This window comes from Platichthys flesus, chromosome 20 (assembly GCF_949316205.1).
Source record: "Platichthys flesus chromosome 20, fPlaFle2.1, whole genome shotgun sequence".
NCBI lineage: Eukaryota > Metazoa > Chordata > Actinopteri > Pleuronectiformes > Pleuronectidae > Platichthys > Platichthys flesus.
The window spans coordinates 1,414,117-1,437,951 of record NC_084964.1 but is presented as its reverse complement, the minus strand read 5'-3'; the positions used below and the strand labels follow the sequence as shown (position 1 = coordinate 1,437,951).

Below are 23,835 nucleotides of genomic sequence, written 5' to 3'. Positions count from 1 at the left end.
TGGAATGTATTTGCTCTGAAGTATCCTTTAATAAGGAGTCTTTTAAGATAAGACTTTGATCTGCATGCTGGTGCAGAATTCCTAACCTTAAAATTTCCATAGCCCAACGTGGGGCTCGAACCCACGACCCTGAGATTAAAAGTGTCATGCTCTACCGAACTGAGCTGGCGCTTCTTCCAAATAAATTCCCATCACAATAGAAATGTTAGAATGCAAGAAATATGTTTCATGAGAAGTAAAACCTTCTTGTATGAAAACAACCCAGGTCTGAGATAATGATGAGATTACAGAATAAGTTTTACATTTAATATTTTTGAGCACAAGTTCCGTGAACAAAAACCGCCTGAACCATGTTGTCCAATTCTTTCGCAAGAAGATCAAACACACGCTTGTCATTGGTTAGGGATTCAATCTCTTGCAGTTTTCCATTCTAGTTTAGCTATATAATCTAGACAAATTGATGGGTTTAATATATATAATTTTCTGATCAGACGTTGATGTTTGCTTGGTGTGTGTGAACTCTATGGAATGTATTTGCTCTGAAGTATCCTTTAATAAGGAGTCTTTTAAGCTAAGACTTTGATCTGCATGCTGGTGCTCAATTCCGAATCTCAAAATTCCCATAGCCCAAAGTGAGGCTCGAACCCACGACCCTGAGATCAAGAGTCTCATGCTCTACCGAACTGAGCTGGCGCTTCTTCCTTAGAACTTCCCATCACAATAGAAATGTTAGAATGCAAGAAATATGTTTCATGAGAAGTAAAACCTTCTTGTATGAAAACAACCTAGGTCTGAGATAATGATGAGATTACAGAATAAGTTTTTCCTTTAATGTTTTCAGCACAAGTTCCGTGAACAAAAACCGCCTGAACCATGTTGTCCAATTATTTCGCAAGAAGATCAAACACTCGCTTGTCATTGGTTAGGGATTCAATCTCTTGCAGGTTTCCATTCTAGTTAGGCTAGATAATCTAGACAAATTGATGGGTTCAATATATATATCATTTTCTGATCAGACGTTGATGTTTGCTTGGTGTGTGTGAACTCTATGGAATGTATTTGCTCTGAAGTATCCTTTAATAAGGAGTCTTTTAAGATAAGACTTTGATCTGCATGCTGGTGCAGAATTCCTAACCTTAAAATCTCCATAGCCAAACGTGGGGCTCGAACCCACGACCCTGAGATTAAAAGTGTCATGCTCTACCGAACTGAGCTGGCGCTTCTTCCAAATAACTTCCCATCACAATAGAAATGTTAGAATGCAAGAAATATGTTTCATGAGAAGTAAAATCTTCTTGTATGAAAACAACCTAGGTCTGAGATAATGATGAGATTACAGAATAAGTTTTACATTTAATATTTTTGAGCACAAGTTCTGTGAACAAAAACCGCCTGAACCATGTTGTCCAATTCTTTCGCAAGAAGATCAAACACACGCTTGTCATTGGTTAGGGATTCAATCTCTTACAGTTTTCCATTCTAGTTTAGCTATATAATCTAGACAAATTGATGGGTTTAATATATATATAACATTCTGATCAGCCGTTGATGTTTGCGAACTCTATGGAATGTATTTGCTCTGAAGTATCCTTTAATAAGGAGTCCTTTAAGCTAAGACTTTGATCTGCATGCTGGTGCTCAATTCCGAATCTCAAAAGCTTCATAGCCCAACGTGGGGCTCGAACCCACGACCCTGAGATTAAGAGTCTCATGCTCTACCGAACTGAGCTAGCCGGACATCTTCCTTATAACTTCCCAACACAATAGAAATGTTAGAATGCAAGAAATATGTTTCATGAGAAGTAAAACCCTCTTGTATGAAAACAACCTAGGTCTGAGATAATGATCAGATTACAGAATACATTTTACCTTTAATGTTTTTGAGCACAAGTTCTGTGAACAAAAACAACCTGAACCATGTTGTCCAATTATTTCGCAAGAAGATCAAACCAACGCTTGTCATTGGTTAGGAATTCAATCTCTTGCAGTTTTCCATTCTAGTTAGGCTAGATAATCTAGACAAATTGATGGGTTCAATATATATATAATTTTCTGATCAGACATTGATGTTTGCTTGGTGTGTGTGAACTCTATGGAATGTATTTGCTCTGAAGTATCCTTTAATAAGGAGTCTTTTAAGCTAAGACTTTCATCTGCATGCTGGTGCTCAATTCCGAATCTCAAAAGCTCCATAGCCCAACGTGGGGCTCGAACCCACGACCCTGAGATCAAGAGTCTCATGCTCTACCGAACTGAGCTGGCGCTTCTTCCAAATAACTTCCCATCACAATAGAAATGTTATAATGCAAGAAATATGTTTCATGAGAAGTAAAACCTTCTTGTATGAAAACAACCTAGGTCTGAGATAATGATGAGATTACAGAATAAGTTTTTCCTTTAATGTTTTCAGCACAAGTTCCGTGAACAAAAACCGCCTGAACCATGTTGTCCAATTCTTTCGCAAGAAGATCAAACACTCGCTTGTCATTGGTTAGGGATTCAATCTCTTGCAGTTTTCCATTCTAGTTAGGCTAGATAATCTAGACAAATTGATGGGTTCAATATATATATCATTTTCTGATCAGACGTTGATGTTTGCTTGGTGTGTGTGAACTCTATGGAATGTATTTGCTCTGAAGTATCCTTTAATAAGGAGTCTTTTAAGATAAGACTTTGATCTGCATGCTGGTGCAGAATTCCTAACCTTAAAAGCTCCATAGCCCAACGTGGGGCTCGAACCCACGACCCTGAGATTAAAAGTGTCATGCTCTACCGAACTGAGCTGGCGCTTCTTCCAAATAACTTCCCATCACAATAGAAATGTTAGAATGCAAGAAATATGTTTCATGAGAAGTAAAATCTTCTTGTATGAAAACAACCTAGGTCTGAGATAATGATGAGATTACAGAATAAGTTTTTTCTTTAATGTTTTCAGCACAAGTTCCGTGAACAAAAACCGCCTGAACCATGTTGTCCAATTCTTTCGCAAGAAGATCAAACACACGCTTGTCATTGGTTAGGGATTCAATCTCTTGCAGTTTTCCATTCTAGTTTAGCTATATAATCTACACAAATTGATGGGTTTAATATATATAATTTTCTGATCAGACGTTGATGTTTGCTTGGTGTGTGTGAACTCTATGGAATGTATTTGCTCTGAAGTATCCTTTAATAAGGAGTCTTTTAAGCTAAGACTTTGATCTGCATGCTGGTGCTCAATTCCGAATCTCAAAAGCTCCATAGCCCAACGTGGGGATCGAACCCACGACCCTGAGATTGAGAGTCTCATGCTCTACCGAACTGAGCTGGCGCTTCTTCCTTAGAACTTCCCATCACAATAGAAATGTTAGAATGCAAGAAATATGTTTCATGAGAAGTAAAACCCTCTTGTATGAAAACAACCTAGGTCTGAGATAATGATCAGATTACAGAATACATTTTACCTTTAATGTTTTTGAGCACAAGTTCCGTGAACAAAAACAACCTGAACCATGTTGTCCAATTATTTCGCAAGAAGATCAAACCAACGCTTGTCATTGGTTAGGGATTCAATCTCTTGCAGTTTTCCATTCTAGTTAGGCTAGATAATCTAGACAAATTGATGGGTTCAATATATATATCATTTTCTGATCAGACGTTGATGTTTGCTTGGTGTGTGTGAACTCTATGGAATGTATTTGCTCTGAAGTATCCTTTAATAAGGAGTCTTTTAAGATAAGACTTTGATCTGCATGCTGGTGCAGAATTCCTAACCTTAAAATCTCCATAGCCCAACGTGGGGCTCGAACCCACGACCTTGAGATTAAAAGTGTCATGCTCTACCGAACTGAGCTGGCGCTTCTTCCAAATAACTTCCCATCACAATAGAAATGTTAGAATGCAAGAAATATGTTTCATGAGAAGTAAAATCTTCTTGTATGAAAACAACCTAGGTCTGAGATAATGATGAGATTACAGAATAAGTTTTACATTTAATATTTTTGAGCACAAGTTCCGTGAACAAAAACCGCCTGAATCATGTTGTCCAATTCTTTCGCAAGAAGATCAAACACACGCTTGTCATTGGTTAGGGATTCAATCTCTTGCAGTTTTCCATTCTAGTTTAGCTATATAATCTAGACAAATTGATGGGTTTAATATATATAATTTTCTGATCAGACGTTGATGTTTGCTTGGTGTGTGTGAACTCTATGGAATGTATTTGCTCTGAAGTATCCTTTAATAAGGAGTCTTTTAAGCTAAGACTTTGATCTGCATGCTGGTGCTCAATTCCGAATCTCAAAAGCTCCATAGCCCAACGTGGGGCTCGAACCCACGACCCTGAGATCAAGAGTCTCATGCTCTACCGAACTGAGCTGGCGCTTCTTCCAAATAACTTCCCATCACAATAGAAATGTTATAATGCAAGAAATATGTTTTCTTGAGAAGTAAAACCTTCTTGTATGAAAACAACCTAGGTCTGAGATAATGATGAGATTACAGAATAAGTTTTTCCTTTAATGTTTTCAGCACAAGTTCCGTGAACAAAAACCGCCTGAACCATGTTGTCCAATTCTTTCGCAAGAAGATCAAACACTCGCTTGTCATTGGTTAGGGATTCAATCTCTTGCAGTTTTCCATTCTAGTTAGGCTAGATAATCTAGACAAATTGATGGGTTCAATATATATATCATTTTCTGATCAGACGTTGATGTTTGCTTGGTGTGTGTGAACTCTATGGAATGTATTTGCTCTGAAGTATCCTTTAATAAGGAGTCTTTTAAGATAAGACTTTGATCTGCATGCTGGTGCAGAATTCCTAACCTTAAAATCTCCATAGCCCAACGTGGGGCTCGAACCCACGACCCTGAGATTAAAAGTGTCATGCTCTACCGAACTGAGCTGGCGCTTCTTCCAAATAACTTCCCATCACAATAGAAATGTTAGAATGCAAGAAATATGTTTCATGAGAAGTAAAATCTTCTTGTATGAAAACAACCTAGGTCTGAGATAATGATGAGATTACAGAATAAGTTTTACATTTAATATTTTTGAGCACAAGTTCTGTGAACAAAAACCGCCTGAACCATGTTGTCCAATTCTTTCGCAAGAAGATCAAACACACGCTTGTCATTGGTTAGGGATTCAATCTCTTACAGTTTTCCATTCTAGTTTAGCTATATAATCTAGACAAATTGATGGGTTTAATATATATATAATATTCTGATCAGCCGTTGATGTTTGCTTAGTGTGTGTGAACTCTATGGAATGTATTTGCTCTGAAGTATCCTTTAATAAGGAGTCTTTTAGGCTAAGACTTTGATCTGCATGCTGGTGCTCAATTCCTAACCTTAAAATCTCCATAGCCCAACGTGGGGCTCGAACCCACGACCCTGAGATTAAGAGTGTCATGCTCTATCGAACTGAGCTGAGGCTTCTTCCAAGTAACTTCCCATCATAATAGAAATCTTAGAATGCAGGAAATAAGTTTCATGAGAAGTAAAACCCTCTTGTATGAAAACAACCTAGGTCTGAGATAATGATGAGATTACCGAATAAGTTTTACCTTTAATGTTTTTGAGCACAAGTTCCGTGAACAAAAACAACCTGAACCATGTTGTCCAATTATTTCGCAAGAAGATCAAACCAACGCTTGTCATTGGTTAGGGATTCAATCTCTTGCAGTTTCCATTCTAGTTAGGCTAGATAATCTAGACAAATTGATGGGTTCAATATATATATAATCTTCTGATCAGATGTTGATGTTTGCTTGGTGTGTGTGAACTCTATGGAATGTATTTGCTCTGAAGTATCCTTTAATAAGGAGTCTTTTAAGCTAAGACTTTCATCTGCATGCTGGTGCTCAATTCCTAACCTTAAAATCTCCGTAGCCCAACGTGGGGCTCGAACCCACGACCCTGAGATTAAAAGTGTCTTGCTCTACCGAACTGAGCTGGAGCTTCTTCCAAATAACTTCCCATCACAATAGAAATGTTAGAATGCAAGAAATATGTTTCATGAGAAGTAAAACCTTCTTGTATGAAAACAACCTAGGTCTGAGATAATGATGAGATTACAGAATAAGTTTTACATTTAATATTTTTGATCACAAGTTCCGTGAACAAAAACCGCCTGAACCATGTTGTCCAATTCTTTCGCAAGATCAAACACACGCTTGTCATTGGCTAGGGATTCAATCTCTTGCAGTTTTCCATTCTAGTTAAGCTAGATAATCTAGACAAATTGATGGGTTCAATATATATATAAATTTCTGATCAGACGTTGATGTTTGCTTGGTGTGTGTGAACTCTATGGAATGTATTTGCTCTGAAGTATCCTTTAATAAGGAGTCTTTTAAGCTAAGACTTTGATCTGCATGCTGGTGCTCAATTCCGAATCTCAAAAGCGCCTTAGCCCAACGTGGGGCTCGAACCCACGACCCTAAAATTAAGAGTCTCATGCTCTACCGAACTGAGCTATCCGGGCTTCTTCCTTATAACTTCCAATCACAAAATAAATGTTAGAAGGCAAGAAATATGTTTCATGAGTAGTAAAACCCTCTTGTATGAAAACAACCTAGGTCTGAGATAATGATCAGATTACAGAATACATTTTACCTTTAATGTTTTTGAGCACAAGTTCCGTGAACAAAAACAACCTGAACCATGTTGTCCAATTATTTCGCAAGAAGATCAAACCAACGCTTGTCATTGGTTAGGGATTCAATCTCTTGCAGTTTCCATTCTAGTTAGGCTAGATAATCTAGACAAATTGATGGGTTCAATATATATATAATTTTCTGATCAGACGTTGATGTTTGCTTGGTGTGTGTGAACTCTATGGAATGTATTTGCTCTGAAGTATCCTTTAATAAGGAGTCTTTTAAGGTAAGACTTTCATCTGCATGCTGGTGCTCAATTCCTAACCTTAAAATCTCCGTAGCCCAACGTAGGGCTCGAACCCACGACCCTGAGATTAAAAGTGTCTTGCTCTACCGAACTGAGCTGGAGCTTCTTCCAAGTAACTTCCCATCACAATAGAAATGTTAGAATGCAAGAAATATGTTTCATGAGAAGTAAAACCTTCATGTATGAAAACAACCTAGGTCTGAGATAATGATGAGATTACAGAATAAGTTTTTCCTTTAATGTTTTCAGCACAAGTTCCGTGAAGAAAAACCGCCTGAACCATGTTGTCCAATTCTTTCGCAAGAAGATCAAACACTCATTTGTCATTGGTTAGGGATTCAATCTCTTGCAGTTTTCCATTCTAGTTAGGCTAGATAATCTAGACAAATTGATGGGTTCAATATATATATAATTTTCTGATCAGACGTTGATGTTTGCTTGGTGTGTGTGAACTCTATGGAATGTATTTGCTCTGAAGTATCCTTTAATAAGGAGTCTTTTAAGATAAGACTTTGATCTGCATGCTGGTGCAGAATTCCTAACCTTAAAATCTCCATTGCCCAACGTGGGGCTCGAACCCACGACCCTGAGATTAAAAGTGTCATGCTCTACCGAACTGAGCTGGCGCTTCTTCCAAATAACTTCCCATCACAATAGAAATGTTAGAATGCAAGAAATATGTTTCATGAGAAGTAAAATCTTCTTGTATGAAAACAACCTAGGTCTGAGATAATGATGAGATTACAGAATAAATTATACATTTAATATTTTTGAGCACAAGTTCCGTGAACAAAAACCGCCCGAACCATGTTGTCCAATTCTTTCGCAAGAAGATCAAACACACGCTTGTCATTGGTTAGGGATTCAATCTCTTACAGTTTTCCATTCTAGTTTAGCTATATAATCTAGACAAATTGATGGGTTTAATATATATATAATATTCTGATCAGCCGTTGATGTTTGCTTGGTGTGTGTGAACTCTATGGAATGTATTTGCTCTGAAGTATCCTTTAATAAGGAGTCTTTTAAGCTAAGACTTTGATCTGCATGCTGGTGCTCAATTCCGAATGTCAAAAGCTCCTTAGCCCAACGTGGGGCTCGAACCCACGACCCTAAAATTAAGAGTCTCATGCTCTACCGAACTGAGCTATCCGGGCTTCTTCCTTATAACTTCCAATCACAAAATAAATGTTAGAAGGCAAGAAATATGTTTCATGAGTAGTAAAACCCTCTTGTATGAAAACAACCTAGGTCTGAGATAATGATCAGATTACAGAATACATTTTACCTTTAATGTTTTTGAGCACAAGTTCCGTGAACAAAAACAACCTGAACCATGTTGTCCAATTATTTCGCAAGAAGATCAAACCAACGCTTGTCATTGGTTAGGGATTCAATCTCTTGCAGTTTCCATTCTAGTTAGGCTAGATAATCTAGACAAATTGATGGGTTCAATATATATATAATTTTCTGATCAGACGTTGATGTTTGCTTGGTGTGTGTGAACTCTATGGAATGTATTTGCTCTGAAGTATCCTTTAATAAGGAGTCTTTTAAGCTAAGACTTTCATCTGCATGCTGGTGCTCAATTCCTAACCTTAAAATCTCCCTAGCCCAACGAGGGGCTCGAACCCACGACCCTGAGATTAAGAGTCTCATGCTCTACCGAACTGAGCTAGCCGGGCTTCTTCCTCATAACTTCCCATCACAATAGAAATGTTAGAATGCAAGAAATATGTTTCATGAGAAGTAAAACCCTCTTGTATGAAAACAACCTAGGTCTGAGATAATGATCAGATTACAGAATAAGTTTTACCTTTAATGTTTTCAGCACAAGTTCCGTGAACAAAAACCGCCTGAACCACGTTGTCCAATTCTTTCGCAAGAAGATCAAACACACGCTTGTCATTGGTTAGGGATTCAATCTCTTGCAGTTTTCCATTCTAGTTTAGCTATATAATCTAGACAAATTGATGGGTTTAATATATATATAATATTCTGATCAGCCGTTGATGTTTGCTTGGTGTGTGTGAACTCTATGGAATGTATTTGCTCTGAAGTATCCTTTAATAAGGAGTCTTTTAAGCTAAGACTTTGATCTGCATGCTGGTGCTCAATTCCGAATCTCAAAAGCTCCTTAGCCCAACGTGAGGCTCGAACCCACGACCCTGAGATTAAAAGTGTCATGCTCTACCGAACTGAGCTGGCGCTTCTTCCAAATAAATTCCCATCACAATAGAAATGTTAGAATGCAAGAAATATGTTTCATGAGAAGTAAAACCTTCTTGTATGAAAACAACCTAGGTCTGAGATAATGATGAGATTACAGAACAAGTTTTTCCTTTAATGTTTTCAGCACAAGTTCCGTGAACAAAAACCGCCTGAACCATGTTGTCCAATTCTTTCGCAAGAACATCAAACACACGCTTGTCATTGGTTAGGGATTCAATCTCTTGCAGTTTTCCATTCTAGTTTAGCTAGATAATCTAGACAAATTGATGGGTTTAATATATATAATTTTCTGATCAGACGTTGATGTTTGCTTGGTGTGTGTGAACTCTATGGAATGTATTTGCTCTGAAGTATCCTTTAATAAGGAGTCTTTTAAGCTAAGACTTTGATCTGCATGCTGGTCAATCAATCAATCAAATTTTATTTGTATAGCCCATATTCACAAATTACAATTCATCTCATAGGGCTTTAACAGGGTGTGACATCCTCTGTCCTTAACCCTCAGCAAGAGTAAGGAAAAACTACAAAAAACCCTTTTAACAGGGTAAAAATATGTAGAAACCTCAGAGAGAGCCACATGTGAGGGATCCCTCTCCCAGGACGGACAGAAGTGCAATAGATGCCACGTGCAGGAGAACATCATCAATAATCAAAGTCTCTAGCAGCATTGATGAAGCACAGTCCATGCTCAGCAACCATCTAGACCACGATCCACCATCCAGACCAGACGCCACTTCAGTCCTCAGTCACCGTCCACCGCCGCCCACCAGGAGGACCCATCACAAGCCACCACTGCGGTCCTGGTCCACCGCCCGTGCCCAATGCCAACGCGACACAGGGTCCGCCACCAGCACCACGATCAGCCCACATGACTCAGAATCCGCCACACTGGATCCAACACCGCGACCCCCGGTGCGCGATCCACAAACCGTAATCCATGGTGCGGCCACAGAGGCCCTGGATCTGCGGGTGATAAAGCAAAGGGATTCCGGGGAAGGGGGATAGGGATGGAGAAGAGGAAGGAGAAGCTGGAAAGAGAAGCTCCGTGTGTCATGTGTCATAAAATAGAACAAGTAACGTTCTGGCGCACTAATTAGCTCTAACTATAAGCTTTATCAAAAAGAAAGGTTTTGAGCCTACTTTTAAACGAACAGATGGTGACTGCCTCCCGAACTGAAAGTGGTAGATTATTCCACAGCCGAGGGGCTTGATGGCTAAAAGCTCTGGCTCCTACTCTACTTTTAGAGAATTTAGGGACGACAAGTAGGCTTGAATTCTGGGAGCGGAGTGCTCTAGTGGGTTTATAAGGTATTAACAGCTCTTTAAGGTATAAAGGCGCTATATTATTAAGGGCCTTGAAGGTTAGGAGGAGAATTTTAAATTCTATTCTAGATTTAACTGGAAGCCAGTGTAGCGATGCTAATATTGGAGAAATGTGCTCTCTTCTCTTTGTTCTCGTCAGGACACGTGCTGCAGCATTTTGGACAAGCTGTAGAGTCTTTAACGACTTCCTGCTGGAGCCTGATAATAATGAATTACAATAGTCCAGTCTCGATGTAACAAAGGCGTGGACTAGTTTTTCTGCATCTTTTTGTGAAAGGACATGTCTAATTTTTGAAATATTACGCAAGTGGAAAAAAGCGGTCCTAGAAATTTGTTTTAAGTGACTATTAAAGGATAAATCAGGATCGAAGATCACTCCCAAGTTCCTGACTGTTTCATTGGAAGCAAGGGCAATGTCGTCTAGCGCAGCTATATCATTAGATAATGCATCTCTAAGGTGTTTGGGGCCAAGTATTATAACCTCTGTTTTGTCTGAGTTTAATAAGAGAAAATTGCGGGTCATCCAGGTTTTTATGTCCTTGAGACATGTTCGAAGTTTAGTTAATTGATTACTTTGTTCAGGTTTTATTGACAAATATAACTGGGTGTCATCCGCATAGCAGTGGAAATTTACCGAGTGTGTCCTGATAATGTTTCCTAGTGGAAGCATATATAATGAGAATAAAATTGGGCCGAGCACAGAGCCCTGTGGAACACCATGATTAACTTTGGTGCGCACAGATGACTCATCATTAATTTGCACAAATTGGGAGCGATCAGAAAAATACGATTTAAACCAGTTAAGGGCGGTTCCATTAATGTTAATTAACTGTTTTAGTCTTTGTAATAAAATTTGATGGTCAATTGTGTCGAATGCTGCACTGAGATCTAACAGAACGAGGACAGACACAAGTCCCTGATCTGAGGCTATTAAAAGGTCATTAGTGACTTTTGCCAAGGCTGTCTCTGTACTGTGATTGGCTCTAAACCCCGATTGAAAGTCTTCATATATATTATTTTCCTGGAGAAACTCACACAGCTGATTGGCTACCACTTTTTCTAAGATTTTAGAAATGAAGGAGAGGTTAGATATTGGTCTGTAATTGGCTAAAACCTCTGGGTCTAGGGTGGGTTTTTTGAGTAGGGGTTTGATGACAGCTATTTTAAAAGACTGTGGTACATAACCTGATGATAATGACAGATTGATAATGTTAAGTAACGAACTATCAATTAGGGGCAGAATGTCTTTAAGTAAGTTGGTAGGAATGGGATCTAAGATACAGGTTGTTGGTTTAGAACCTGAGATTAATTTGGTAAACTGATCACGGGTGATCAGAGAGAAGCTGTCTAAGTAATGGGTAGGATTCTCAGCCGTTTCTGAGATCTCTGTTGTTGGGAGGGTATTAGTGCCAATTGAGGGCAGGAGATGGTTGATTTTATTTCTAATAGTTTGAATTTTATCATTAAAAAAGGTCATAAAGATATTGCTATTTAGGGATGGAGGAATACTGGGTTCGGTGGAGGTGTGACTCTCTGTCAGCCTGGCTACAGTGCAGAAGAGAAACCTGGGGTTATTTTTATTCTCTTCTATTAGTTTTGAATAGTAGGCGGCTCTTACTTTGTGGAGAGCCTTTTTATATTCTTTAACACTATTCTTCCAGTCTATGAGGTTTTCAACATTGTTGCTGGAGCGCCACTTCCTTTCTAGTTTTCTTGATAATTGTTTTAACTCATTTGTCTGGGAATTATACCACGGAGCTAATTTACTATGTTTGACATTTTTCTTTTTTAGAGGCGCTATTGAGTCTAATGTTAATCGTAATGAGTCTGCAGAGCTATCGACGAGGTGGTCGATCTCAATGGAGCTCAGGGTTTTAAAGAATTTGTTGTTTATATCTACTGCTAATACGGGTTTAAATGTAATTGGGATTATTTCCTTAAATTTAGCTACAGCACTATCAGGTAGACATCTAGAAAATGAATTTTTTATTAGTGGCATATATTCAGTTATTGAAAAATCAAAGGTTATTAAATTATGGTCTGATAGAACTGGATTGCGCGGAAGTACTGTTAAATTTTCAATTGCGACACCGTACGATAATACAAGGTCAAGTGTGTGGTTACCACAATGAGTAGGTTTGTGCACACACTGACTGAAACCAATAGAGTCTAGTATTGAAATAAATGCTACGCTAAGGCAATCTTTATTATTATCAACATGAATATTAAAGTCACCAACAATAATAATTTTATCGGTCTTTAGGACTAAGTTTGATAAAAACTCAGGGAATTCCTTTAAAAATTCAGTATAAGCCCTGGGAGCACGGTAAACTACGGCAAATATGATTGGCTGTTGGTGGTTCCTTGATTGGCGTGGAAGACTAAGAACCAGACATTCAAATGACTTGTAGCTGAGTTTAGGTTTAGGATTAATTGATAGACTGGAGTTAAAAATAGCAGCAACTCCACCTCCTCGCCCAATTTCTCTAGGAACCTGTGAATTGATATGACTGGGGGGAGTAGATTCATTTAGACTGACATAATCATCAGGATGCAGCCACGTCTCAGTGAGGGACAATAAATCTATGTTGTAATCAGAGACTATTTCATTAACTAAAAGAGCCTTTTTTTCCAGTGATCTAATGTTTAAAAGACCACATTTAAAAGTCTGGGTTTCCTGTATTGTTTCAGAGGTTGTTTTAATTTGTATTAAATTTTTGTGTGGAGTTCTCGTTCTATTATTGTTTAATTTCAATAATTTAATCGGACGGTGAACAGACACAATCTCTATGGGGTTTTGTGACTGATCCAGAGGGAGCGCAGAGAAGTGTTTAGCACTGCAGCTCTGCTTCCTGGTCCCAACTATGGGTTGTCATGTTATAGACTTAGTAATATTCCTAGATAAGAGAGCTGCTCCATCCCAAGTGGGATGAACGCCGTCTCTCCTAACAAGACCAGGTTTTCTCAAAAAAGTTAGCCAATTATCTATAAAGCCCACGCCGTTTACAGGACACCACCTCGACAGCCAGCGGTTAAAAGACAACATGCGGCTAAACATGTCATCACCTGTTGTGTTAGGGAGCGGGCCAGAGAAAACTACTGTGTCCGACATCGTTTTAGCAAAAGCACACACCGACTCAACATTCAATTTAGTGACCTCCGACATACGAAGCCGGGAGTCGTTGCTGCCGACGTGAATTACGATTTTATTGTATTTACCTTTTTTAGATTTAGCCATTAACTTAAGTTTAGATTCGATGTCGCCGGCTCTGGCCCCTGGGATACAATTAACTATGGTCGCTGGTGTCGCTAACCTGACGTTTCTCAGAACCGAGTCGCCAATAATCAGAGTTTGTTTATCAGCGGGTGCCTCGCTGAGTGGAGAGAATCTATTTGAAACGTGAGCTGGTGGCTCTTTAATCGTGGGCTTTCTAAGTCTAGCACTATGCCCCCTCTGGAACGTCACCCATCTGCCCTGGGCTCCCGGCTGCACGGGACTAGTCTGGGGACTGCTCGTTAAGGCTAAGCTACGTGCTAAGCTAGGTGGCTCCGCGGCTAGCGGGAGCCGGCTAACTACAGCTAACGGAGTTTCTAAGCTGCTGAGCCGAGCTTCTAAGTCGCTAAGCCTCGCCTCCATCGCTATCAACACACTACATTTATTACATGTACCACTACTGTTAAGGGAGGCAGAGGAGTAGGTAAACATTAGACACTCGGAGCAAGAGAGAGCAGTAGAGCAACAGGGAGAGAGAGAAGACATCGCTGCTATATAGCTACGAAGGTGAGCTCAGACAGAACACAGAATCACTAAGCACGATAGAATAAGCGTTGGTATGTGCGAGTGTTTAACTACAGACCGGTGATTTTAGCCGTAGTGCTACAGGGAAACAGTTGTGTTTAGCAGCGGAGCTAATTCGCAGAGCGACCACCACCAGTGGCAAGAAAACAGGAAATGACGCAGCATGCTGGTGCTCAATTCCGAATCTCAAAAGCTCCATAGCCCAACGTGGGGCTCGAACCCACGACCCTGAGATCAAGAGTCTCATGCTCTACCGAACTGAGCTGGCGCTTCTTCCAAATAACTTCCCATCACAATAGAAATGTTAGAATGCAAGAAATATGTTTCATGAGAAGTAAAATCTTCTTGTATGAAAACAACCTAGGTCTGAGATAATGATGAGATTACAGAATAAGTTATACATTTAATATTTTTGAGCACAAGTTCCGTGAACAAAAACCGCCCGAACCATGTTGTCCAATTCTTTCGCAAGAAGATCAAACACACGCTTGTCATTGGTTAGGGATTCAATCTCTTACAGTTTTCCATTTTAGTTTAGCTATATAATCTAGACAAATTGATGGGTTTAATATATATATAATATTCTGATCAGCCGTTGATGTTTGCTTGGTGTGTGTGAACTCTATGGAATGTATTTGCTCTGAAGTATCCTTTAATAAGGAGTCTTTTAAGCTAAGACTTTGATCTGCATGCTGGTGCTCAATTCCGAATCTCAAAAGCTCCTTAGCCCAACGTGGGGCTCGAACCCACGACCCTAAAATTAAGAGTCTCATGCTCTACCGAACTGAGCTATCCGGGCTTCTTCCTTATAACTTCCAATCACAAAATAAATGTTAGAAGGCAAGAAATATGTTTCATGAGTAGTAAAACCCTCTTGTATGAAAACAACCTAGGTCTGAGATAATGATCAGATTACAGAATACATTTTACCTTTAATGTTTTTGAGCACAAGTTCCGTGAACAAAAACAACCTGAACCATGTTGTCCAATTATTTCGCAAGAAGATCAAACCAACGCTTGTCATTGGTTAGGGATTCAATCTCTTGCAGTTTCCATTCTAGTTAGGCTAGATAATCTAGACAAATTGATGGGTTCAATATATATATAATTTTCTGATCAGACGTTGATGTTTGCTTGGTGTGTGTGAACTCTATGGAATGTATTTGCTCTGAAGTATCCTTTAATAAGGAGTCTTTTAAGCTAAGACTTTGATCTGCATGCTGGTGCTCAATTCCGAATCTCAAAAGCTCCTTAGCCCAACGTGAGGCTCGAACCCACGACCCTGAGATTAAAAGTGTCATGCTCTACCGAACTGAGCTGGCGCTTCTTCCAAATAAATTCCCATCACAATAGAAATGTTAGAATGCAAGAAATATGTTTCATGAGAAGTAAAACCTTCTTGTATGAAAACAACCCAGGTCTGAGATAATGATGAGATTACAGAATAAGTTTTACATTTAATATTTTTGAGCACAAGTTCCGTGAACAAAAACCGCCTGAACCATGTTGTCCAATTCTTTCGCAAGAAGATCAAACACACGCTTGTCATTGGTTAGGGATTCAATCTCTTGCAGTTTTCCATTCTAGTTTAGCTATATAATCTAGACAAATTGATGGGTTTAATATATATAATTTTCTGATCAGACGTTGATGTTTGCTTGGTGTGTGTGAACTCTATGGAATGTATTTGCTCTGAAGTATCCTTTAATAAGGAGTCTTTTAAGATAAGACTTTGATCTGCATGCTGGTGCAGAATTCCTAACCTTAAAATCTCCAGAGCCCAACGTGGGGCTCGAACCCACGACCCTGAGATTAAAAGTGTCATGCTCTACCGAACTGAGCTGGCGCTTCTTCCAAATAACTTCCCATCACAATAGAAATGTTAGAATGCAAGAAATATGTTTCATGAGAAGTAAAATCTTCTTGTATGAAAACAACCTAGGTCTGAGATAATGATGAGATTACAGAATAAGTTATACATTTAATATTTTTGAGCACAAGTTCCGTGAACAAAAACCGCCTGAACCATGTTGTCCAATTCTTTCGCAAGAAGATCAAACACACGCTTGTCATTGGTTTGGGATTCAATCTCTTACAGTTTTCCATTCTAGTTTAGCTATATAATCTAGACAAATTGATGGGTTTAATATATATATAATATTCTGATCAGCCGTTGATGTTTGCTTGGTGTGTGTGAACTCTATGGAATGTATTTGCTCTGAAGTATCCTTTAATAAGGAGTCTTTTAAGCTAAGACTTTGATCTGCATGCTGGTGCTCAATTCCGAATCTCAAAAGCTCCTTAGCCCAACGTGGGGCTCGAACCCACGACCCTAAAATTAAGAGTCTCATGCTCTACCGAACTGAGCTATCCGGGCTTCTTCCTTATAACTTCCAATCACAAAATAAATGTTAGAAGGCAAGAAATATGTTTCATGAGTAGTAAAACCCTCTTGTATGAAAACAACCTAGGTCTGAGATAATGATCAGATTACAGAATACATTTTACCTTTAATGTTTTTGAGCACAAGTTCCGTGAACAAAAACAACCTGAACCATGTTGTCCAATTATTTCGCAAGAAGATCAAACCAACGCTTGTCATTGGTTAGGGATTCAATCTCTTGCAGTTTCCATTCTAGTTAGGCTAGATAATCTAGACAAATTGATGGGTTCAATATATATATAATTTTCTGATCAGACGTTGATGTTTGCTTGGTGTGTGTGAACTCTATGGAATGTATTTGCTCTGAAGTATCCTTTAATAAGGAGTCTTTTAAGGTAAGACTTTCATCTGCATGCTGGTGCTCAATTCCTAACCTTAAAATCTCCGTAGCCCAACGTGGGGCTCGAACCCACGACCCTGAGATTAAAAGTGTCTTGCTCTACCGAACTGAGCTGGAGCTTCTTCCAAATAACTTCCCATCACAATAGAAATGTTAGAATGCAAGAAATATGTTTCATGAGAAGTAAAACCTTCTTGTATGAAAACAACCTAGGTCTGAGATAATGATGAGATTACAGAATAAGTTTTACATTTAATATTTTTGAGCACAAGTTCCGTGAAATAAAACCGCCTGAACCATGTTGTCCAATTCTTTCGCAAGAAGATCAAACACACGCTTGTCATTGGTTAGGGATTCAATCTCTTGCAGTTTTCCATTCTAGTTAAGCTAGATAATCTAGACAAATTGATGGGTTCAATATATATATAATTTTCTGATCAGAAGTTGATGTTTGCTTGGTGTGTGTGAACTCTATGGAATGTATTTGCTCTGAAGTATCCTTTAATAAGGAGTCTTTTAGGCTAAGACTTTCATCTGCATGCTGGTGCTCAATTCCTAACCTTAAAATCTCCGTAGCCCAACGTGGGGCTCGAACCCACGACCCTGAGATTAAAAGTGTCTTGCTCTACCGAACTGAGCTGGAGCTTCTTCCAAATAACTTCCCATCGCAATAGAAATGTTAGAATGCAAGAAATATGTTTCATGAGAAGTAAAACCTTCTTGTATGAAAACAACCTAGGTCTGAGATAATGATGAGATTACAGAATAAGTTTTACATTTAATATTTTTGAGCACAAGTTCCGTGAACAAAAACCGCCTGAACCATGTTGTCCAATTCTTTCGCAAGAAGATCAAACACACGCTTGTCATTGGTTAGGGATTCAATCTCTTGCAGTTTTCCATTCTAGTTAAGCTAGATAATCTAGACAAATTGATGGGTTCAATATATATTTAATTTTCTGATCAGACGTTGATGTTTGCTTGGTGTGTGTGAACTCTATGGAATGTATTTGCTCTGAAGTATCCTTTAATAAGGAGTCTTTTAAGCTAAGACTTTCATCTGCATGCTGGTGCTCAATTCCTAACCTTAAAATCTCCATAGCCCAACATGGGGCTCGAACCCACGACCTTGAGATTAAGAGTCTCATGCTCTACCGAACTGAGCTAGCCGGGCTTCTTCCTTATAACTTCCCATCACAATAGAAATGTTAGAATGCAAGAAATATGTTTCATGAGAAGTAAAACCCTCTTGTATGAAAACAACCTAGGTCTGAGATAATGATCAGATTACAGAATAAGTTTTACCTTTAATGTTTTCAGCACAAGTTCCGTGAACAAAAACCGCCTGAACCATGTTGTCCAATTCTTTTGCAAGAAGATCAAACACACGCTTGTCATTGGTTAGGGATTCAATCTCTTGCAGTTTTCCATTCTAGTTTAGCTATATAATCTAGACAAATTGATGGGTTTAATATATATATAATATTCTGATCAGCCGTTGATGTTTGCTTGGTGTGTGTGAACTCTATGGAATGTATTTGCTCTGAAGTATCCTTTAATAAGGAGTCTTTTAAGCTAAGACTTTGATCTGCATGCTGGTGCTCAATTCCGAATCTCAAAAGCTCCATAGCCCAACGTGGGGCTCGAAACCACGACCCTGAGATTAAGAGTCTAATGCTCTACCGAACTGAGCTAGCCGGGCTTCTTCCTTAGAACTTCCCATCACAATAGAAATGTTAGAATGCAAGAAATATGTTTCATGAGAAGTAAAACCCTCTTGTATGAAAACAACCTAGGTCTGAGATAATGATGAGATTACCAAATAAGTTTTACCTTTAATATTTTTGAGCACAAGTTACGTAAACAAAAACCGCCTGAACCATGTTGTCCAATTCTTTCGCAAGAAGATCAAACACACGCTTGTCATTGGTTAGGGATTCAATCTCTTGCAGTTTTCCATTCTAGTTAAGCTAGATAATCTAGACAAATTGATGGGTTCAATATATATATAATTTTCTGATCAGACGTTGATGTTTGCTTGGTGTGTGTGAACTCTATGGAATGTATTTGCTCTGAAGTATCCTTTAATAAGGAGTCTTTTAAGATAAGACTCTGATCTGCATGCTGGTGCTCAATTCCTAACCTTAAAATCTCCATAGCCCAACGTGGGGCTCGAACCCACGACCCTGAGATCAAGAGTCTCATGCTCTACCCAACTGAGCTAGCCGGGCTTCTTCCCCATAACTTTCCATCACAATAGAAATGTTAGAATGCAAGAAATATGTTTCATGAGAAGTAAAACCCTCTTGTATGAAAACAACCTAGGTCTGAGATAATGATGAGATTACAGAATAAGTTTTTTCTTTAATGTTTTCAGCACAAGTTCCGTGAACAAAAACCGCCTGAACCATGTTGTCCAATTCTTTCGCAAGAAGATCAAACACACGCTTGTCATTGGTTAGGGATTCAATCTCTTAAAGTTTTCCATTCTAGTTTAGCTATATAATCTAGACAAATTGATGGGTTTAATATATATATAATATTCTGATCAGCCGTTGATGTTTGCTTGGTGTGTGTGAACTCTATGGAATGTATTTGCTCTGAAGTATCCTTTAATAAGGAGTGTTTTAAGCTAAGACTTTGATCTGCATGCTGGTGCTCAATTCCGAATCTCAAAAGCTCCTTAGCCCAACGTGGGGCTCGAACCCACGACCCTGAGATTAAAAGTGTCACGCTCTACTGAACTGAGCTAGCCGGGCTACTTCCTTATAACTTCCAATCACAATAGAAATGTTAGAATGCAAGAAATATGTTTCATGAGAAGTAAAACCGTCTTGTATGAAAACAACCTAGGTCTGAGATAATGATCAGATTACAGAATACATTTTACCTTTAATGTTTTTGAGCACAAGTTCCGTGAACAAAAACAACCTGAACCATGTTGTCCAATTATTTCGCAAGAAGATCAAACCAACGCTTGTCATTGGTTAGGGATTCAATCTCTTGCAGTTTTCCATTCTAGTTAGGCTAGATAATCTAGACAAATTGATGGGTTCAATATATATATAATTTTCTGATCAGACGTTGATGTTTGCTTGGTGTGTGTGAACTCTATGGAATGTATTTGCTCTGAAGTATCCTTTAATAAGGAGTCTTTTAAGCTAAGACTTTGATCTGCATGCTGGTGCTCAATTCCGAATCTCAAAAGATCCATACCCCAACGTGGGGCTCGAACCCACGACACTGAGATCAAGAGTCTCATGCTCTACCCAACTGAGCTAGCTGGGCTTCTTCCTCATACCTTTCCATCACAATAGAAATGTTAGAATGCAAGAAATATGTTTCATGAGAAGTAAAACCCTCTTGAATGAAAACAACCTAGGTCTGAGATAATGATCAGATTACAGAATAAGTTTTACCTTTAATGTTTTCAGCACAAGTTCCGTGAACAAAAACACCCTGAACCATGTTGTCCATTTCTTTCGCAAGAAGACCAAACCAACGCTTGTCATTGGTTAGGGATTCAATCTCTTGCAGTTATCCATTCTAGTTAAGCTAGATAATCTAGACAAATTGATGGGTTCAGTATATATATAATTTTCTGATCAGACGTTGATGTTTGCTTGGTGTGTGTGAACTCTATGGAATGTATTTGCTCTGAAGTATCCTTTAATAAGGAGTCTTTTAAGATAAGACTTTGATCTGCATGCTGGTGCAGAATTCCTAACCTTAAAAGCTCCTTAGCCCAACGTGGGGCTCGAACCCACGACCCTGAGATTAAAAGTGTCATGCTCTACCGAACTGAGCTGGCGCTTCTTCCAAATAACTTCCCATCACAATAGAAATGTTACAATGCAAGAAATATGTTTCATGAGAAGTAAAACCCTCTTGTATGAAAACAACCTAGGTCTGAGATAATGATCAGTTTACAGAATACATTTTACCTTTAATGTTTTCAGCACAAGTTCCGTGAACAAAAACACCATGAACCATGTTGTCCAATTATTTCGCAAGAAGATCAAACCGACGCTTGTCATTGGTTAGGAATTCAATCTCTTGCAGTTTTCCATTCTAGTTAAACTAGATAATCTAGACAAATTGATGGGTTCAATATATATATAATTTTCTGATCAGACGTTGATGTTTGCTTGGTGTGTGTGAACACTATGGAATGTATTTTCTCTGAAGTATTCTTTAATAAGGAGTCTTTTAAGCTAAGACTTTGATCTAAATGCTGGTGCTCAATTCCTAACCTTACAATCTCCACAGCCCAACGTGGGGCTCGAACCCACGACCCTTAGATTAAGAATCTCATGCTCTACCAACTGAGCTAGCCGGGCTTCTTCCTTATAACTTCCCATCACAATAGAAATGTTACAATGCAAGAAATATGTTTCATGAGAAGTAAAACCTTCTTGTATGAAAACAACCTAGGTCTGAGATAATGATGAGATTACAGAATAAGTTTTACATTTAATATTTTTGAGCACAAGTTCCGTGAACAAAAACCGCCTGAACCATGTTGTCCAATTCTTTCGCAAGAAGATCAAACACACGCTTGTCATTGGTTAGGGATTCAATCTCTTACAGTTTTCCATTCTAGTTTAGCTATATAATCTAGACAAATTAATGGGTTTAATATATATATAATATTCTGATCAGCCGTTGATGTTTGCTTGGTGTGTGTGAACTCTATGGAATGTATTTGCCCTGAAGTTTCCTTTAATAAGGAGTGTTTTAAGCTAAGACTTTGATCTGCATGCTGGTGCTCAATTCCGAATCTCAAAAGCTCCTTAGCCCAACGTGGGGCTCGAACCCACGACCCTGAGATTAAGAGTCTCATGCTCTACCGAACTGAGCTAGCCGGGCTTCTTCCTTATTACTTCCCATCACAATAGAAATGTTAGAATGCAAGAAATATGTTTCATGAGAAGTAAAACCTTCTTGTATGAAAACAACCTAGGTCTGAGATAATGATGAGATTACAGAATAAGTTTTACATTTAATATTTTTGATCACAAGTTCCGTGAACAAAAACCGCCTGAACCATGTTGTCCAATTCTTTCGCAAGAAGATCAAACACACGCTTGTCATTGGTTAGGGATTCAATCTCTTGCAGTTTTCCATTCTAGTTAAGCTAGATAATCTAGACAAATTGATGGGTTCAATATATATATAATTTTCTGATCAGACGTTGATGTTTGCTTGGTGTGTGTGAACTCTATGGAATGTATTTGCTCTGAAGTATCCTTTAATAAGGAGTCTTTTAAGATAAGACTTTGATCTGCATGCTGGTGCAGAATTCCTAACCTTAAAATCTCCATAGCCCAACGTGGGGCTCGAACCCACGACCCTGAGATTAAAAGTGTCATGCTCTACCGAACTGAGCTGGCGCTTCTTCCAAATAACTTCCCATCACAATAGAAATGTTACAATGCAAGAAATATGTTTCATGAGCAGTAAAACCCTCTTGTATGAAAACAACCTAGGTCTGAGATAATGATCAGATTACAGAATACATTTTACCTTTAATGTTTTTGAGCACAAGTTCCGTGAACAAAAACAACCTGAACCATGTTGTCCAATTATTTCGCAAGAAGATCAAACCAACGCTTGTCATTGGTTAGGGATTCAATCTCTTGCAGTTTTCCATTCTAGTTTAGCTATATAATCTAGACAAATTGATGGGTTTAAAATATATCATTTTCTGATCAGACGTTGATGTTTGCTTGGTGTGTGTGAACTCTATGGAATGTATTTGCTCTGAAGTATCCTTTAATAAGGAGTCTTTTAAGCTAAGACTTTCATCTGCATGCTGGTGCTCAATTCCGAATCTCAAAAGCTCCATAGCCCAACGTGGGGCTCGAACCCACGACCCTGAGATCAAGAGTCTCATGCTCTACCGAACTGAGCTGGCGCTTCTTCCAAATAACTTCCCATCACAATAGAAATGTTAGAATGCAAGATATATGTTTCATGAGAAGTAAAACCTTCTTGTATGAAAACAACCTAGGTCTGAGATAATGATGAGATTACAGAATAAGTTTTTCCTTTAATGTTTTCAGCACAAGTTCCGTGAACAAAAACCGCCTGAACCATGTTGTCCAATTCTTTCGCAAGATCAAACACACGCTTGTCATTGGTTAGGGATTCAATCTCTTGCAGTTTTCCATTCTAGTTAAGCTAGATAATCTAGACAAATTGATGGGTTCAATATATATAAATTTCTGATCAGACGTTGATGTTTGCTTGGTGTGTGTGAACTCTATGGAATGTATTTGCTCTGAAGTATCCTTTAATAAGGAGTCTTTTAAGATAAGACTTTGATCTGCATGCTGGTGCTGAATTCCTAACCTTAAAATCTCCATAGCCCAACGTGGGGCTCGAACCCACGACCCTGAGATTAAAAGTGTCATGCTCTACCGAACTGAGCTGGCGCTTCTTCCAAATAAATTCCCATCACAATAGAAATGTTAGAATGCAAGAAATATGTTTCATGAGAAGTAAAACCTTCTTGTATGAAAACAACCCAGGTCTGAGATAATGATGAGATTACAGAATAAGTTTTACATTTAATATTTTTGAGCACAAGTTCCGTGAACAAAAACCGCCTGAACCATGTTGTCCAATTCTTTCGCAAGAAGATCAAACACACGCTTGTCATTGGTTAGGGATTCAATCTCTTGCAGTTTCCATTCTAGTTAGGCTAGATAATCTAGACAAATTGATGGGTTCAATATATATATAATCTTCTGATCAGATGTTGATGTTTGCTTGGTGTGTGTGAACTCTATGGAATGTATTTGCTCTG

General features: G+C 38.6%; 5 non-coding genes across 5 annotated transcripts; all 5 read right to left on the bottom strand.

Moving 5' to 3' along the window:
• Positions 1-3,241: 3,241 nt before the first annotated feature.
• Positions 3,242-3,310, bottom strand: trnae-cuc (transfer RNA glutamic acid (anticodon CUC)). The gene has a single exon. It is a non-coding gene; the product is annotated as a tRNA-Glu (tRNA).
• A 14,814-nt stretch (positions 3,311-18,124) lies between these two features.
• On the bottom strand, positions 18,125-18,198 carry trnak-cuu (transfer RNA lysine (anticodon CUU)). Its single transcript has one exon. It is a non-coding gene; the product is annotated as a tRNA-Lys (tRNA).
• Positions 18,199-19,181: 983 nt separating this feature from the next.
• Positions 19,182-19,255, bottom strand: trnak-cuu (transfer RNA lysine (anticodon CUU)). The gene has a single exon. It is a non-coding gene; the product is annotated as a tRNA-Lys (tRNA).
• Positions 19,256-19,709: 454 nt separating this feature from the next.
• On the bottom strand, positions 19,710-19,783 carry trnak-uuu (transfer RNA lysine (anticodon UUU)). Its single transcript has one exon. It is a non-coding gene; the product is annotated as a tRNA-Lys (tRNA).
• Positions 19,784-21,819: 2,036 nt separating this feature from the next.
• Positions 21,820-21,893, bottom strand: trnak-cuu (transfer RNA lysine (anticodon CUU)). The gene has a single exon. It is a non-coding gene; the product is annotated as a tRNA-Lys (tRNA).
• Positions 21,894-23,835: the final 1,942 nt, after the last annotated feature.